General features: G+C 37.0%; 1 protein-coding gene across 1 annotated transcript in view; it reads left to right on the top strand.

Moving 5' to 3' along the window:
• Window positions 1-8,005: 8,005 nt before the first annotated feature.
• Window positions 8,006-17,491, top strand: part of LOC150084631 (lysosomal-trafficking regulator-like) — a 686,318-nt gene continuing 676,832 nt past the window's right edge. Inside the window, exons 1-2 of the mRNA XM_090376308.1 lie at window positions 8,006-8,055; window positions 15,307-15,367. The gene's annotated coding sequence lies outside the window, so the exon portion shown is untranslated. The remainder of the gene's footprint in view (window positions 8,056-15,306; window positions 15,368-17,491) is intronic.

Genomic DNA, 17,491 nt, shown 5'->3' with positions numbered 1-17,491 from the left:
GCTTACTGCCAGAGTTGAATACACCTCTGGCATTCCCTTCGCTGAATAACTCCTCATGTGTGAATGTCGATGCAAAATATTCATTTAGTTTGTTTGCTATCTGAGCAGGATCATCAACAGTTGAACCATCGATATCACGTGGACCAATCTGATTCATGCCCTTCCTTCTAGAGTTTACATAAGTAAAGAACTCTTTGCTGTTTTTCTTTGCATTCTTTGCCAAAGATTTCTCGTAATCTGCCTTCGCCTGCCTAACCTCCTTTGTAACTTGGTTACAGATCAACTTATATCTGCCATAGGCTTCTGTGTCACATGTTAATTTATATGTATCCCATGCATTTATCTTCTCTGCCATATGTCTCTTTAGTTCATCTGACATCCATTTAGGCCTAAACCTTGAACAATATTTCTTAATTGGTATGTAAAGCCTAGTAGGTTCCAGGATAAGTTCTTTGAATGCTTCCCATTTTGAATTTGCTGTTTGTAAAATCATCAGTTGGTCCCACTGTACAGAATTTAAATACTGTCTGAGACCATCGTAGTCGCCTTTACGAAAGCAAGAACCCTTTCCTCTATCCCTGATGGTAGTTACCTCTTTGAGTAAATCCCACTTCAGCACACTGTGATCAGTGCCACCTAGTGGTTCCTTTATCTGTAGATTCTTAATGCATTAAGAATGACTACTGATAATGAAATCAAGAGTATTACTCCCTCTAGTTGCCTCACGAACATGCTGATGTAGAAAACAATTACCGAATAAATCCACAAAAGCCTTGCTAGTGTGTGAGTGACCAAACCACAATTTCCAGTCAATATCTGGGAAATTAAAATCCCCCATTATAAGATACTGATTTATTGGCCCACTCTATTTCCCTTTATAGTGTCTTATTATACTGATCAGAATTATTATCCTATAGCACGCTCCCACTCTCAATTTTGATCTCCAAGTGCTTATGTCACACCAAACTGATTCGACAATGCACGGTTCAGCGATGTCGATTGCCTTCACTTCCTTGGATTTTCAATCGAAAAAAAAAAAAAAACATGAATAAATTTTTAGAAACTTATTACTTCATATCTTATTTGCGCTTATCGTGTTTGTTGCAAGTTGTGCGTGAATATTGATGGGTCAACTGTTGATGATCCTGCTCAGGTAGCTAACAAACTAAATGAATATTTTGCATCGACATTCACACATGAGGAGTTATTCAGCAAAGGGAATGCCAGAGGTGTATTCAACTCTAGCAGTAAGCTACAGAATCTTGAAATAACTGGGAGTAAAGTTGAGGAGAAACTGTTGAAGATAAACACAAGAAAGGCACCCGGGGTGGATGGGATCTATCCAGTTATATTAAAGGAGGCAGCAAAGGAAGTAAGCAAACCCTTAGCCATAATTATGAGAGCTTCCTTGGACTCAGGGAAGGTACCCATAGACTGGAAATGTGCAAATGTGACCCCAATTCACAAAGGAGGATCAAAGGCTGACACAAGTAATTATAGACCTGTGAGCTTAACTTCTGTTCCAGGAAAATTAATGGAGGCACTGGTTAAAGAAGCACTGCAGGATCATTTAGACAAGACTTCAGTTATAGCTCAGACACAGCATGGTTTTGTTAAGGGGAAGTCTTGCCTGACCAACTTGATTGGATACTATGATGCAGTCACAAAAGAACTGGATGCAGGGAATAACTTTGATATTATATACTTGGATCTTAGAAAGGCTTTTGATACTGTTGCACATGGAAGACTGCTACACAAATTGGAGCAGTGTGACATTGGAGGCAAATTGCTGCTATGGATAAAGGGGTGGTTGAGGGGGAGAAGACAGAGAGTGGTAATCAATGGACACTGCTCATTGTGGACTAATGTTATTAGTGGAGTCCCTCAGGGCTCAGTGTTGGGTCCATTGTTGTTTTCTGTATTTATAAATGATATTGATGATGGTATATCAAGCTTAATGTCCAAGTTTGCAGATGATACAAAGGTTGGCAGGGTTGTCAAGGACACTACTGACACTATGCTGCTGCAACAGGATCTGGAAAGGTTGAGCAGATGGGCTGAGAGGTGGCAAATGAAGTTTAACATTGACAAATGTAAAGTACTACACATGGGAAACAGCAACCCCAGAGCAACGTATCAACTCTGTGGTACTATACTGACAGTGGTAGAGAATGAAAGGGACTTGGGGGTGATTGTGCAGGCAGATATGAAGTTCTCTGAGCAGTGCAGACGGGCTGCAAGGGTAGCTCATGGAGTATTGTCAATGATATACAGGAATTTTTCCAGCAGGGATAAGGAGGTGATTATTCCATTGTATAAGGCAATGGTCAGGCCACACCTAGAGTACTGTATACAGGTCTGGAGGCCTCATTTCAAGAAGGATGTAGAGCTGCTGGAACGAGTACAGAGAAGGGAAACAAGATTAGTGAATGGAACAAAGGGGTGCTCTTACGAAGAAAGGCTTAAGTTTTGCAAATTACAGTGTCTGGAGACTAGGCACCAGCGTGGTGATCTGATAGAGGTGTATAAAGCCTTGAATGGTTTAAGCATGCTGAATGCTGATGGGATTCTTCCTCTAGCTCAGAATAATCACCTGAGAGGGCATAAATTCAAATTGAGGAAAGACAGATGTAGGATAGACGTGCGGAAATTTGCCTTTAGCCAGCGGGTGGTTGGTAGGTGGAACAGACTTCCATCCCTTGTCGTGGAAGTTGATAGCCTAAATAAGTTTAAGGCTCAGCTGGACAGGTATTTCGAACGAACAGAGGGGTGAAGAGGAAGTGGTTATTTTTATTTATTTATGTTACTTTTTTTTTTTTTTTTTTGGCTGATGCTGCATAAGCTTGCTTTCTTGCATCAAATGCCTCTACTAATGCTAGTGTGTGAGTGACCAAACCACAATTTCCAGTCAATATCTGGGAAATTAAAATCCCCCATTATAAGATACTGATTTATTGGCCCACTCTATTTCCCTTTATAGTATCTTATTATACTGATCAGAATTATTAGGCCTATAGCAGGCTCCCACTCTCAATTTTGATCTCCAAGTGCTTATGTCACACCAAACTGATTCGACAATGCACGGTTCAGCGATGTCGACTGCCTTCACTTCCTTGGATTTTCAATCGAAAAAAAAAAAAAAAAACATGAATAAATTTTTAGAAACTTATTACTTCATATCTTATTTGCGCTTATCGTGTTTGTTGCAAGTTGTGCGTGAAAGAACACGGTTGCAACTGCGTTCTTTGTTATTTATTAAAGCCGAAATATCTAGATTTCAAAGTTTTAATACTATTGGATAATGCGCGAGGTCATTCAAATGGTTTATGTCATTTAAAGGTTGAAGTAATGTTCCTACCACCTAATAGAACTTTTTTAATTCAGCCATTTGATAAAGGCATTATATCTACATTTAAAATTCATTACATCAGAAAATCATTACAATGGATTTCGGAAAAAATTCATTCCGAATCTGTTAAAGTGATGGAGGCATGGAAACATTTTTCAATTGTTTAATTTTCAATTTTCAAACATTTATCCTTTTTACATATTGTGTAAAAAGGATAGATGGGACAGGACCAGGGTACGTCTTCATGGGCAAAGGTTGATGACGTTGTAGAGCAGATATCATCTTTTACGGGCCCAAAATGTGATATTGTTGTTCACGCTGGCACTAATGATATTAAGCGTAGGGGACCGGCTGAAATACTTAACAAGTACAGGTCACTGTTTAAAAAAAGCCGTGAATTAGGGTTGAATTTGAAAGTGTCTACAATTCTGCACAGACACGATAGGAGGGAGTATACGATGAGAGCCTTGTCGATCAATTCGGCCCTGGAGAGGTTGTGCAAGGCTCAAGGGATAGAATTTTTCTCAACCTGGTTTGTGCTTGTTAATAGGAGAGACTGATTCTACAGGGATGGGATACACTTAAATAGAAAGGGTGCAAAAATATTTGCTGATGCTATCGAGGCAGTGTTAGGTGGATCGGAAAACTGCTAGCTTGGGGGATACAAGGATAAATAGATTAACAGTAGCCGTTGGCAGACGTGAAAGTTATTTTTGCACTTCTATTGGAATGAACAGTTAGGGTAACTAAGAGTAGGAACAGGTTCATGTATACTTGCGTGTACACCAATGTATACAGTATACAGGAAAACAAGATGCATGGTATTTCAGAGACTGCTGGGAGTCAATACGTTACAAATAAACACATGAGTTGTGTTAGGGTAACTAAGAATAGGAACAGGTTCATGTATACTTGCGTGTACACCAATGTATACAGTAGTTTGGTAAATAAATTTGATGAATTTGAGGTGTTGGTCAAAACAACTAAGGCAGGTTTTATTGGGATATCAGAGACGTGGTGTCACACAGATATAAGGAATGCAGAATTGGAATTGGAATTTGGGGAGTACAATGTGTACAGGAAGGATAGATAAGACAGGATAAGAAGGAAGGATGGGTTATGCTATTAGTTAAGAGACACATAAAATCCAAGGAAGTGCAGCCAGTCGACATCGCTGGATAGTGCAGTGTCAAGTCAGTTTGGTGTGACATAAGCAGTGGGAGATTAAAATTGAGAGTAGGAAAGTACTCTCAATTTTTTGTGCCTAATAAACCTAATGATTCTGATGAGTAGAATAAAAAACTATCCAGGGAAATAGAGTGGGCCAGTAAATCAGAAAATCTTATAATGGGGGTTTTTAATTATCCAGATACTGACTGTAATTTTTGGGGTGGTCACTCACTCACCTTTTATGGATTTATTGGATAATTGTTTTCTACATCAGCATGATCGGGAGGCAACTAAAGGGAGTAATACTCTTGATCTGATTATCAGTGGTGATTCTTCATGCATTAAAAATCTGCATATAACGGAACCACTAGGTGGCAGTGATCACAGTGTGCTGAAGTGGGATTTACTCAAAGAGCTAACTACTATCAGGGTTAAAGGGAAGGGTTTTTCCTTTTGTAAAGGTGACTACGGTGGTCTGAGACAGTATTTAAATTCCATACGGTGGGAGCAACTGATGATGTTACCAACAGAAAATTCAAAATGGGAATCATTCAAAGAATGAATCTTGGAAGCTACTGGGCTTTACATACCAACTATGATATATTGTTCAAGATTAAGGCCTAAATGGATGTCAGATGAACTAATTAAACATGTTTGCGGAGGAAAAATGCATGGAATACATATAAAGTAATGGGGGTGACATGGAAGCCTTTGATAGATACAAGCTGGTCTGTAACCAAGTCACAAAGGAGATTAGGCAGGCTAAGGCGATTTTGAGAAATCTTTGGCAAAGTATGCAAAAAAAAAAAAAAAAAAAACAGCAAATAGTTCTTTACCTATGTAAACTCTAGAAGGAAAGGGATGAACCAGATTGATCCACTGGATATTGAAGGTTCAACTGTTAATGATCCAGCTCAGGTGGCTAACAAACTAAATGAGTATGTTGCATCTACATTCACACATGAGGAGTTATTCAGGGAGGGGAATGCCAGAGGTGAATTAAACTCTGGCAGTGAGCTAGATAATTTTTTAATAACTGAGAGGAAAGTGGAGGCGAAATTGTTGAAGATAAAAATAAAAAATGTACCGAGTGTGCATGGGATCTATTCAGTTAAATTGACGGAGGCAGCAAAGGAAGTAAGCAAACCCTTAGCCGTAATTATGAGAGCCTCCTTGGACTCAGGGGAGGTACCCACGGACTGGAGATGTGCAAATGTCACTCTAATTCACAAAGGAGGACACAAGTAATTATAGTGCTGTTAGTTAAACTTCTGTTCCAGGGAAATTAATGCAGGCAGTGGTTAAAGAAAAGTACTTCAGGATCATTTAGACAAGACTTCAGTTATAGCTCGGACACAGCATAGTTTTGTTAAGGGGATATCTTGTCTGACCAGTCTGGTTGGATACTATGATGTGGTCACAAAAAACTGGATGCAGGGAATAACTTTGATATCATATATTTGGATCTTACAAAGACTTTTGGTACTGTTGCACATGGAAGACTGCGCTCAAATTGGAAGTGTCGCATTGGATAAAATTTCTGCTATGGATAAAGATATGGTTGAGTGGGAGAAGACAGAGTGGTAATCAATGGACACTGCTCTTCGTGGACTAATGTTATTAGTGGAGTCACTCGGGGTTCAGTGTTGGGCTCCATTGTTGTTTTCTGTATTTATAAATGATATTGATGATGGTATATCAGGCTTAATGTTCAAGTTTGGAGACGAGACGAAGGTTGTCAGGGTTGTTAAAGACACAAATGACAGTACAATGCTGCAACCGGATCTAGAATTGTTGAGCTGATGGGCTGAGAGGTGGCTAATGAAGTTTAACATTAACAAATGTAAAGTAGTACATATGGGAAGAAGTAACCCCAGAATACCGTACCAACTCTACGATAGTACACTGACAGCGGTAGGGAATGAAAAGGACCTGGGGGTAATTGTGCAGACAGATATGAAGTTTTCTGAGCTGTGCAGATATGAAAGAGTAGCTCATGGTGCCTTGTCAATGATATACAGTAATTTTGCTAGCACGGATAAGGAGGTGATTATCCCCTTGTATAAGGTAATGGCTAGGCCACACCTTGAGTACTATATACAGGTCTGGAGGGCTAATTTTCAGAAGAATATATAGTTGTTGGAACGAGTACAGAGAAGGGCAACAAGATTAGTAAATTGAACGAAGGGTTGTTCTTACGAAGAAAGACTTAAGTTTTGCAGATTACATATCTGGAGACTAGGTACCTGTGACGTTATCTGATTGAGGTGTATAAAGTCTTGAATGGTTTGAGCATGCTCAATGCTGATGGGATTTTTCCTCTTGCTCAGAATAATCACCTTAGAGGGCATAAATTCAAATTGAAGAAAGACAATTGTAGTATAGATGTGCGGAAGTTTGCCTTTAGCCAGAGGGTAGTTATTTGGTGGAACAGACTTCCTGGTTTTGTTGTGGATGTTTATAGTCTAAATAAATTTAAGTCTGAGCTGGACAGGTGTTTTTAATCGGATGGAGGGGGTGAAATGTGAGCGGTTTTTTTTTTTGGCTGATGCTGCCTAAGCTTGCTTTCTTGCATCGTATGCCTGTACTAATGCTAGTGTTTGAAAAATGCTTGTCCAGAGTCTGTTCATCCAGGAAATATGGTCGAACCGGTGCGAAAGTAGAACGTGCTAAGTCGGTAGGTTTATGACTACTGAAGACATTGAAGAATTACTGGTAGAAAAAAATTCTGGAAGAGCAGATTTGGTGGAAATGTCATTAGATTTAAAGCAAATCAATTCAGAAAATGATAGCGTAGCGCAGATGAAAATTCTGAAAATTTAACCTAGCCGAGGAATTGAATGCAGATCCTTCTACTTAAAGGAGCACAAAATTCAAAAGGGAGCTTCAAAAATGTTTAGCTCCATACGAAGAAATTTACAGTGATCTCTCAAGTATAAGCAAAAAAACCCAGATTACTGGTTTTTTAAAGAGCAAAAGATACACGAAATCTAGATGCTGCCGAAGAAATTTCAGAAAGTGATATCCTGCAACAGACAAAACATTCTGGTTTGATTGTACTTAGCATCAAGGAAGAGAAAGAAAATTAAATGAACATATATTTTCTGACCTATTAAGTATCACACTTTGTAAGGTAAGACGTTTGTTCAGTTATTGCTATTTAAGTTACCACTATTATAAAAATGAAGTTAAAATATTTAGTTATTACTATTATAAAAATAAAGTTAAAATATTTAGTTATGACTATTATAAAAATTAAGTTTCCGATAGTTATAAAAAAAATGGTGTATTTTTGTTAGCTTTTGGAACATAACCACGCTTTTTGTACTGGTTTTTAGTCCTGTATAACACGGTTTTGCGTTACACGAGATTTTGTAAGAATGAAACTACCGTGTTATACGAGGGTTTCCGGTATTACATACTAATAAAGCGTCAATCAAACACATTCCCTCTGCAATATATAGTATAATCTCGTAATTAATATTGAGAGAATAACTGCTGTTTCTAAGATGTGATGTTGTGCGATATAGTTTAAGGTGAATTTAATCTTCTTTTCTTTGTTAAGTGTATCATTATAATATGCGGTTTGCTCAAAACCATCGTAATATTCATAAAGTAAAGTTAACAGGTGTTATCTTCGTTTCCGAGAGTGTGTGTTGCCTCATCATGTGACTTATTCCCGGTTATATTGAAGAAAATGTGGGAGTGTTTGTTGTCGAGCATTTTCTTGTTTTTTTTTTTTAATTGAGTAGTTAATATCTTATGTGTGTTTTTTAAAATTTTTTTTTAAAATTGAGTAGTTAATATTTTATGTGTGTTTGAAGCCGTTTTTTTTATCACGCGAATAGGTTTATGTACAATAAAAATAATAGTATAATAAAGAAATCTGTTATGTTCATCGTATGAAATTTGTTTCACAATTACTTCTTCGTGGCATTATTAGTCTTTAATTGAGGTAGTTTCATTTTTTTGAATTTGGATGTTTCAGAACAGTTGTAATTTAAATACATTTCATTTTATACATTTGAGATTAGACAAGTTCACAGCTTAATTCCAGCCACTTTATTGAAACATTTCAACCAACGCTATAGTAATCGGCTGTGCATGTTATTATTATTATTTTTAAAATTTTTGTGTACCCTAAAAATAATGTTTTCGATATCGGGTTTTTCCTTGCAGTATGTTTTGTCCCAGGAGCTTACCCGGTCCTTAGTGAAACGTTTGTTTCTTAAACCGTACACATCACATTTATGATTAATCGTTTGGTTGTATCATGAAAATATCATAATTGTTTCTGTACAGTATGGTGCAAAATTTTTGTGAGGGGTATCCAAAATTTGATTTATTATTATTATTTTTTTTTTCGGAATTTTGTTTACACATTGCTATAGTAAAAAAAAAAAAAAAATAATTGCAACAATTAAGGTCATTGAACTGTCACACCCATACAATATGGGCTTAGCGAAGTCTAACCAAAATGGCAGTGATTTTATTTTGTATCTTAAATTTTAATAGCAGTAGGGTTCTATAAAAATAACATAATGCTGTAGGGCTGAACTGATCTAAAATGTTTAGTGATTTTGGTCTATTAATTGTTAGAGTTGATGGTTAATTTAATGGTTTAAATCATCAGTTATTAGCATTTAAATAACATGTCCACTTTATTTCATCCTTGCTTCTGTCAGTTTTCTCTCTGTTTATGATTTAAATGGGGAATGTGTGTATATGAAACTTTGTTTATTTTATGATTATTATTATTATTATTAGCTGTATGGTGCAAGGAAGCCTGAGGCTTATGCTGCACCAGCCAAAAAAAAAAAAAAATTTGATGTGCCCTGAGAGAGAGAGAGAGAGAGAGAGAGAGAGAAAAAAAAAACAAGAGTTGTTTTTTCAGAAGTAGAAGGCAATCACCAAGGAAGAGAAGAATGATGGTATCCAGCTCGGGACCCTGGATGTGCCAAGCCATTACTCACCAGATGCGAGTCCCTGGGGTGGAACCTGGTGTCTTAATTTCAAAATGAATTAATTGGATGCTACTAATAAATTATGTGATAATCCTCATTTGTTGCTGTCATAGAACATTTTCTGAAATTACATTCTTTCTATCTTTTTACACTTTCAGTGCTGGCTTTTTTAACCATGGTTTTGAACTTGGGTTTGAAAACCATGAGTTTGAGTCTTTCTTGATAGGAAAGGGTAGAAACATTTTTTGGGCTTTCTTCTCACTATGAATGAATTAATCAGCTCCCAGTGAAGGTTACTTGACAAAAATGCTCAGTTTTAGCATTAGCATTAGTAGAGGCATATGATGCAAGAAAGCAAGCTTATTCAGCATCAGCCAAAAAAAAAAAAAAAAAACCCTCTCCCATTTCACCCCTCCGTTCGTTCGAAATACCTGTCCAGTTGAGCTTTAAATTTGTTTAGGCTATCAACTTCAACAACAAGTGATGGAAGTCGGTTCCACCAACCAACCACCCGTTGGCCAAAGGCAAATTTCCGCACATCTATCCGACATCCGTCCTTCCTCAATTTGAATTTATGCCCTCTGAGGTGATTATTCTGAGAAAGATGAAGAATCCCATTGGCATTGAGCATGCTCAAACCATTCAAAGCCTTATACACCTCTATCAGATCACCTCGCCGGTGCCTAGTCTCCAGACTCTGTAATTTGCAAAACTTAAGCCTTTCTTCGTAAGAGCAGCCCTTTTTTCCATTTACTAATCTTGTTGCCCTTCTCTGTACCCGTTCCAGCAGCTCTACATCCTTCTTGAAATGAGGCCTCCAGACCTGTATACAGTACTCAAGATGTGGCCTAACCATTGCCTTATACAAGGGAATAATCACCTCCTTATCCCTGCTAGAAAAATTCCTGTATATCATTGACAAGACACCATGAGCTACTCTTGCAGCTCATCTGCACTGCTCAGAGAACTTCATATCTGCCTGCACAATTACCCCCAGGTCCTTTTCATTCTCCACCACTGTCAGTGTAGTACCGCAGAGTTGATACATTGCTCTGGGGTTACTGTTACCCATATGTAGTACTTTACATTTGTCAAGTTAAACATTTGCCACCTCTCAGCCCATCTGTTCAACCTTTCCAGATCCTGTTGCAGCAGCATAGCGTCAGTAGTGTCCTTAACGACCCTGCCAACCTTTGTATCATCTGCAAACTTAGACATTAAACTTGATATCCCATCATCAATATCATTCATAAACACCGAAAACAACAATGGACCCAACACTGAACCTTGAGGAACTCCACTAATAACATTAGTCCACGTTGAGCAGTGTCCATTGATTACCACTCTCTGTCTTCTGCCACTCAACCATCCCCTTATCCATAGCAGCAATTTGCCTCCAATGCCACACTGCTCCAATTTGTGCAGCAGTCTTCCATGTGCAACAGTATCAAAAGCCTTTCTAAGATCCAAATATATAATATCAAAGTTATTCCCTGCATCCAGTTCTTTTATGACTACATCATAGTATCCAATCAAATTGGTCAGGCAAGACCTGCCCTTAACAAAACCATGCTGCGTCTGAGCTATAACTGAATTCTTGTCTAGATGATCCTGCAGTGCTTCTTTAACCAGTGCCTCCATTAATTTACCTGGAACAGAAGTTAAACTAACAGGTCTATAATTACTTGTGTCAGCCTTTGATCCTCCTTTGTGAATTGGGGTTACATTTGCACATCTCCAGTCTATGGGTACCTCCCCTGAGTCCAAAGAAGCTCTCATAATTATGGCTAGGGGTTTGCATACTTCCTTTGCTGCCTCCTTTAATATAACTGGATAGATCCCATCCACCCCAGGTGCCTTTTTTATGTTTATCCTCAACAATCTCTCCTCCACTTTCCTCTCAGTTATTACAAAATCATCCAGCTCACTGCCAATGTTTACTTTACCTACATCATTCTCCTTCCTGAATAACTCCTCATGCGTGAATGTAGATGCAAAATACTCGTTTAGATTGTTAGCCACCTGAGCAGGATCCTCAACTGTTGAACCATCAATATCCAGTGGACCAATCAGATTCATCCCTTTCCTTCTCGAGTTCAAGTATGTAAAGAACTCCTTTCTGTTTTTCTTTGCATACTTTGCCAAAGATTTCTCAAAATCGCCTTAGCCTGCCTAATCTCCTTTGTGACTTGGTTACAGACCAGCTTGTATCTATCAAAGGCTTCCATGTCACCCCCATTACTTTGTATGTATCCCATGCATTTTTCTTCTCTGCCACATGTCTCATTAGTCCATCTGACAACCATTTAGGCCTAAACCTTGAACAATATTTCTTAGTTGGTATGTAAAGCCTGGTAGCCACCAAGATTAGTTCCTTGAATGCTTCCCATTTTGAGTTTCCTGTTGGTAACATCATCAGTTGGTCCCACTGTATAGAATTTAAATATTGTCTCAGACCATCATAGTCGCCTTTACGAAAACAAAAACCCTTCCCTTTACCTCTGATGGTAGTTACCTCCTTGAGTAAATCCCACTTCAACACACTGTGATCACTGCCACCTAGTGGTTCATTTATCTGCAGGTTCTTAATGCATGAAGAATCACTACTGATAATCAGATCAAGAGTATTGATCCCTCTTGTTGCCTCACGAACATGCTGATGTAGAAAACAATCATCCAATAAATCCACAAAAGCCTTGCTAGTGTGCGAGTGACCAACCCACAAATTCCAGTCAATATCTGGGAAATTAAAATCCCCCATTATAAGACTCTCTGATTTACTGGCCCACTCTATTTCCCTGTACAGTTCCTTATTATACTCATCAGAGTCATTAGGCCTATAGCACACTCCTACTCTCAATTTTGATTTCCCTATGCTTATGTCACACCAAACTGACTCGACACTGCCCTGTCCATCGATGTCAACTGGCTTCACTTCCTTTGACTTTGTGTTTCTTAATTAATAGCATAACCCCTCCTCCCCTCCTGTCCTGTCTATCCTTTCTATATACATTGTATTCCCCAAATTCCAGTTCCGCATTACTTATATCTGTGTGACACCACGTCTCTGATATCCCAACAATATCTGCCTTTGATGTTTTGAGCAATACCTCAAATTCATCACATTTATTTACCAAACTCCTAGCATTGGTGTACACGCAGGTATACATGCACCTGTTTCTATTCTTAGCTACCCTAACACAACCCATGTGTTTACTTGTAACGCAATGACTACCAGCAGTCTCCGAAATATCCTGCATCTTGTTTTTCAGACTTCTGCTCATTTGAATAGAAGCAGTGCAAGAATCACTTCCACCTCTGCCAGTGGCTACTGTTAATCTATTAGTCCTTGTATCCCCCCCAACTAGCAGTTTTCCTACCCACCTAACACTGCCTCAACAGCATCAGCAAAAATTCTTGCCCCCTTTCTATTTAAGTGTATCCCATCCCTGTAGAAGCAATCTCTCCTGTTAACAAGTACAGTCCAGGCTGAAAAAAATTCTACCCCTTGAGCCTTGCACAATCCCTCCAGGGCCGAATTGATCGACAAGGCTCTCATCATATACTCCCTCCTATCGTGTCCTGGGCAGAATTGCAGACACTTTCAAGTTCAACCCTAATTCACGGCTTTTTTTCAACAGTGACCTGTACTTGCTAAGTAATTCCGCCGGTCTCCTACTCTTAATATCATTAGTGCCGACGTGTACAACTATATCACCTTTTGTGCCCTTAAATTTTCTTCTGTTAAGTTTTCCTTCTGTTAAATTGGAAGCAAATGATCTAAAAGTATAGGGTGGTTTTCCCTCCCTAAAATCTGAAGACAAATTTTCACCCAAGAAGCAGTGATTGTGTTAAAGTTCTTATTGGTCACTTCCTGTGCTTGCTTGAAAAGTTGGTTTTTATTATGCATTCTCCATATATCCCAAAGTTAATGAACTTTTAGTGACGTGTAGCACTAAACGTGCAATATTAAAGATTCTTTTGTAGTTTTTTTTTACTTTGTGAAAATTTTATTTATTTTCACTGCAAACAAGTGAACATAGATAAAATTATCTTATGAAATATTATCCAACACCATTTATGTCTGATGATAAATGTAGTTTATCAAGAATTTTCATGCTGTCATTCCATCATTTGTAGTTTGTGTTTCTTGTTTTGCAACATTAAACAATAAACCTACTTTTTCTCTAAATTTTGATTGAATTTTTTACTTTTTCCCTTTTGTTTATCATCAGAAGTTTTGCTGCCCATTTCTTAAATGGTAGATTATAAGATATTTGCAGCAAGTGTTTAAAGCATTAGATTCAGTTAGAGAAGCAAATTCTGAACTACAGAATTCTGTAATTTAGGATTTTAAACTATAGAATCGTATTAACTATAGAAAGTATAAAATTCTGTAACTGTCGTAAACTGTAGTTTAAGATAGTTAAACTTATAATAATATCAGTTATATAAGTATTTGGAAATATTTTGTCACTTGACAATATACTTCGAAAAGGCAAGTCCTCTCAGTATCGCTCTGCTATTAGGAGTTATAATTTAAATTTTGCAAATCAAAATTTTTAGAGTATATCAAACAGGTCAGTAAAAATATGGAAATAATTACACAATGAAAAACAAAGTAATAATAATAAAAAAAAATAATTTCTATTATTATTCAGCCCAAATATGATGAAGGGCCTAAATAATTTCAAACTTATTATGAATTTAATTATAAATTCAAAATTTATTATTAAAAATATCTAATTTATTCAGTTTTGTTAGTGAGTTGAATAGGGTTGAAAATATCCATGTTATTCATAAGTTGTGGGCCAATGTGATTCATTCCTTTCCTTATAGTGCATAAGCAAAGAATGCTTTGATATATATTTCTCTATATTAGATAAGAGACTTCTCATAATTTACTTAATCTTGCCTCAAGTCATTTGTTATGTAAACCTTCAGATTGCCTATTCTTAAAATGAGTGTGACAATGTCACTATTTGTTCCTTAAAAGGTTTGTTCTTTGACCTCAACATTTGCTTTTGGCACTGGTGATGTCAAAGAACAGTACTGTTTATTTCTCAGTATATTTCCCATTATATTTGTTAATTTGTTAGTATATTTCCTATTATATTTCTCAGTATATTTTCTTGACAATAGAGTAACTAATAAATTATGTGATAATCCTCATTAGCTAATTCCTGTGGGACCAGTGCTTTCTGCTGTTGGGAATGTCGTGTTGTCTGATGCGCTAGACTACCATTTAAGTGGGCAGCTGAGTACTTGATGGATCCCTCGTTTTAATTTCTTAAGGGCATTAACCCTAACTCAAGCTCTCATAATCGCCCATTAGATTGCTGAATTTGCTTTTAATCTCGCACTCTGCAAGGAAAATCTCCATTGCTTGTATCATGTTCATTACAGATGGCTTTGGAAACATGCAAAAGTTGTACACATTACAAAACTCCAATTCTTAGAACTGCCCCTGGCAGTGCTCCCTGAGCCAAAGCATTTCATTATTTTGCTTTTCTGCTCTAGTTTGTGGTATGCTTTTAGCTTAAATTTATATTAAAAAAACCACACTAAACTAAGAGATAATATAATTATAAACAGTTTGCTATGCTATTCCTGGGTTATGCAACAGTAGCAAGTACTAATTTTATACCATAGCAACTATTATGGTATAAAATTATGGTACACTATTATGTTATAAAATCAGTTTTGTATTGTTATAGATTTAGTGTACGCACTTGATAAAAATTCTTCTAGTGTTAATTATACCTTTAAGGTATTGTATAAAATAATATGAAATAGCGTCTTAACATTCTTATGTCCTTGCAGTGAACAATGGAAGCAAAATTCTCTCTCTTTGCTTGTCACCGTTAGCAGTTTCTAAGGTCAAGTAAGAAAAGTTCACCTATTTTATCAGTTAAACACAAATAATAATTGCACTACTAATGTGAAAACAAAAAAGATGACAAAAACTAATAATTTTTATGTAATAAAAATCTTATTTAAAGAGGCATGTTTATAGGAAGAAGGTGAGCAAATGTTGAGGTTTTTTTTTTTTTTTTTTTCCCCCATTAGATACACTTCCAGCCCTGTTTCCTTTCATATTCTGCATTTAAACATTACAAATCCAGTTACTCTGTTCAATTGGCTGCTAATATAATTGCTGGGCACACATTTCATCTCATAAGAACAGTATTTTTCCCACTCTCACTATCAACATTTTTAATTTTTCCATCTCTTATACCTCTTTTATTTTTAGAATTAGCCATTGTAATTATTCAAGCATTTGTATTTACTCTATTAGTAAATTTATAGGCAACTAAATTCACGACTCGCCAAAATATAGCAACTCTACATCTTTCCTAAAATGAGGTCTGGAAGCCTCATTTTAGGAAAGATGTAGAGTTGCCAGAACGAGGACAGAGAGGGGCAACAAGACTGGTGAGGGGAATAAATGGGCGTTCTTATGAAGAAAGGGTTAAGTTTTGCAACTTGCAGTGTCTGGAGACTAGGCATCTGCAAGGTGAGCTGATTGAGTTATATAAGGCCTTGAATGAATTGAGCAGGCTCAATGCTGATGCGATTCTTCCTCTTGCTCAGATTACAAACCTTGAGGGGGCATAAACTGAAATTGAGGAAAGACAGTTGTTGAATAGATGTGCAGAAATTTGCCTTTAGCCAGCTGGTAGTTGATTGCTGGAACAAACTTCCATTTGTCATCATGGAAGTTGATAGCTTAAATAAATTCAAGGAAGAAGTGGACAAACTTTTGGAGTGAATGGATGGGTGAAATGGGAAGTTTTTTTGGCTCATGTCATATAGGCTTCCTTTTCTCCATTCATCTGGTATCTCATTTTTTTTTTCAGGAATGTTGAAAAGTTGGCAGAGAAAAAAAGTCCTTGTTTATACACTGGCACAACCAGAAGGAAAGGAGTTTACAGTTAATTATTTTGAAATTGAATACAATCATTGAGACACTTGACTGCTAAATACTGTGGTATTAGCAGTCATGTAGACTTGAATCACTGTCTACTCAAAAGCATTGTATTCTTGTGCTTGACACTTGGCTATGATAGGCCAGTCAGTTGTCTGCTACCCTTCCTACTTCCACAGTTCTATAGTTAAACATTTATGTCAGGGGCCATATTGTTCTTCTGGTATATTGCCTCATGGGTTTTCACTGAGAGGATTTTGAGTAGTTCTGTCTGAATCCTTTTTGAATAAATGGGGAGGGGGACAAGACAGCGTCTGCTTGAAGATTTGGATGAAATGTGTTCTGTGCTTCTTTAATTATCTCTACTTCCTGCTTCTCTCTCTCTCTCTCTCTCTCTCTCTCTCCCCCCCCCCCCACCCACTGCCTACTTATGTGTTTTGAGGCCCCTGAACTTTTTTATTGATAAAGTATGACAGTAAAAATTTTGTATTGCCAAAATAATTTATTTTGGCAATACAATATTAATTAAAAATTAATAATAATTACCTATTTCCATTATTGTTTTGATAATTACCTACTTTTATTTTTATAATCAAATTCAGGAAATTGTTTTTTATTCTTTCTGAAAACATGTTCAAATAGCTGTTTTCCCAGATAATAGATAAGAGCAGGCGGTGACTTGTGAGCTGAACATTACTCGGGACACTAAACTGCAGGTCTGCCAACTCGCTTTGTTTTGGTCTCAGTCTGCCTCAAGCTATTGTGCGGTCAGGTTGTATACAGAGTGTTTCTGAATTGTGACTTTATTTATTAAATAATTTTGCAATCCTTACAATTTAAAATGGCATCGAGTGATAGAGGAGTTAAAAGAAAACGTGTGACCTTAAGTGTGGCACGCAAATTAGAGCTAAATGAGAAATTTGAACAACACATGTTTGTGAAATTTACGGCGTAAAAAAACAACTGTTTCTGATATCCATAAATCAAAGGCCAAATTGCAACATAATTTTATATTGTACCGAACTGCATATTGTATTAATACTTTTTTTTTACATTAAGAACAATAAAAAATGCCCCCCC

The sequence above is a fragment of the Mastigoproctus giganteus genome, chromosome 6 (genome assembly GCF_048544385.1).
Source record: "Mastigoproctus giganteus isolate SK-2022 chromosome 6, ASM4854438v1, whole genome shotgun sequence".
In the NCBI taxonomy this organism is placed as follows: Eukaryota; Metazoa; Arthropoda; class Arachnida; order Uropygi; family Thelyphonidae; genus Mastigoproctus; species Mastigoproctus giganteus.
This window is presented reverse-complemented; position numbering and strand designations above follow the sequence as displayed.